Below are 2,052 nucleotides of genomic sequence, written 5' to 3'. Positions count from 1 at the left end.
CCTCTGCTCCCTCTCTCCTCTCTCACACTGCAGTCTTAACTTCTCCCGCTCGTTCCCCCTCTCCCAGCCCTCCACCTCTCTCATCTCAACCTCCCGCTCCCTCCTTACCTTCCGTTCTTCCTCCTGCTCCTCAGTCTTGCCCCGCCTCCTCTCAGCTCACCGCTCGGAGGTGCGCCGCCTCCTGCGAGGGGCGCTGGCTTCCCTCGGTCATCGTCTGGACTCTCTGGAGAGGAGCATCGGAGCGAAGAAGAGGAGGACCAGGCAAAGAGAAGAGAAAGGAGGATCAGGCTGTTCTCCATTATCGCCGGGGACTCACCCGCGCCTCCACACCGTTCCTCCAGTCTGAGCCAATCACGAGGCGGGGGCAGGGGAGGCGACGCGGAGGAGGGCGACGGATGTGGTGACAAAAGGAGGAGGAAGAACCACAGAGGAAGAGAGATGGCTGGAAATGGGGACGAAGATGGAGATGAGTCTGCTGGGGGATTTGTCGGAAGGATGGAGGTGTCTTTCAAAGGAGGAGCAGGGGAAGATGATGCCCCGATTACTCTGCACAACTTCAGCCACAAAAAACCCAGGAGAGGGGAGCGGGGAGGAAGTGGCCAAGTGAACGCAGTCATTTACAAACACATTGACCATATTCCAAAATCATCAGTGAACATTTTTTCAGGTTAAAGAAGAAAGAGTTCAGTCTGGAGGAGATTTATACGAACAAGAACTACAATTCCCCCTCAACCAACAGGTAATGGTAACCTTTAAAATGAATAATGCAAATCTCGCTGAATCTCCAGTCTTCTACCATGTTTTGTTTTTCACCCCACAGGAGTCTTGAAACAATGTTTGAGGAGCCACGGGAGAAGAATGGAGCGCTACTCCTGATTGGACGGCAGAAAAGACGGAGGGTTCTCCTTTTTCCTGACTTCACTCAGCCCCGGAAAAGGAAGAGACTGCAAGGTGGGTTGGGAAATGTATTGAGAGCATGATAAAGCGACGGTAGTCTCCTTATTTATGTCCCTCCTTTGTGTTATTTTGTATTTTATTTCTAACTACGCAGTTGTATTCATTATTACTACATAGAGGTAGCACTTCTCTTTATCTTGTTCTTCACACTTCTTTTTTCAAAATGTTTGTCGACTTCAGGGGCGGGACTTCCTGTTACCATGGTCCCCAGGAAGCGGAAAGCATCTCTCCGTCGGTGCAATGGCAGCGTCCCTCGTGGGGACGAGTCAGACGTGGATGCGATGCTGGTGGAGCGACTCGGTGTTCTCGAAGACTTTCCGATACAACGAGGCTTGGGTGTGTGATCTGTGACATCACATCCTGTCAGCAAACCAAAGGCCAAATGAACACATGGGTTTTTTTTGCAGTGTATTTGCTGTTTTATTTTTTACAGTGTTAGATGTGAAACGTGAACCAGATGGATAGAAATATAAATGTACATTTTCTTCATATTGCCGATCTGATCTGCTCGGAAGAAAAGCCCATAACGGGCAGCTTATACTCTATTGTAGTACTCTATTAGTACTGGGGCAGTACTGAATGAGTACTACAGCAGTATTGTGTGAGTACTGGAGATCTAAAATATTTGGACCTTTTTAAAATGTAATATATTTCAGCTGGCAAAATGTCTATATTTGGATCAATACAATTTGCATCTGCAGTTAGGTTTGTTGTTGATTATTTGTGGACATGAGATTAAAGTATGTATATTTACATTCAGATTGTCTGTGATGTCATCATTGGTGTTGAGAATTTGTTAATGACTGGTTATCAGCTGGTCGAGTTTATGCTGGCCTCACAGCCAGATGGTACTGGGTTCAAATCGTGTCTGCGTCGGGGTTCTCCCGTTTCCGCCCACCTCCAAAAACGTGCGATTTAGGGGAATCGATTACTCCGAGTTGTCCGTAGTGTATGAGTGCGTGCGTCGGTGTGTGCACGGGGGGTGGGGGAATAGTTGGTAGCAATGTTGAAAAGTTCAAAGAGCCCCGGCTTCAAATCCCACCACGGGAATGGGATGGAGAGGGGGTAGCAGGGTAGGCCCAGGGCCACCTGGGC

General features: G+C 48.7%; 1 long non-coding RNA gene across 1 annotated transcript; it reads left to right on the top strand.

The window, feature by feature from the left end:
• Positions 1–1,685, top strand: LOC137911917 (uncharacterized). Its single transcript, XR_011106154.1, has 3 exons — positions 1–739; positions 821–951; positions 1,138–1,685. It is a non-coding gene; the product is annotated as an uncharacterized lncRNA (long non-coding RNA).
• The last annotated feature ends 367 nt before the right edge of the window (positions 1,686–2,052 follow it).

The sequence above is a fragment of the Brachionichthys hirsutus genome, chromosome 24 (assembly GCF_040956055.1).
Source record: "Brachionichthys hirsutus isolate HB-005 chromosome 24, CSIRO-AGI_Bhir_v1, whole genome shotgun sequence".
NCBI classification, from domain to species: domain Eukaryota; kingdom Metazoa; phylum Chordata; class Actinopteri; order Lophiiformes; family Brachionichthyidae; genus Brachionichthys; species Brachionichthys hirsutus.
This window is presented reverse-complemented; position numbering and strand designations above follow the sequence as displayed.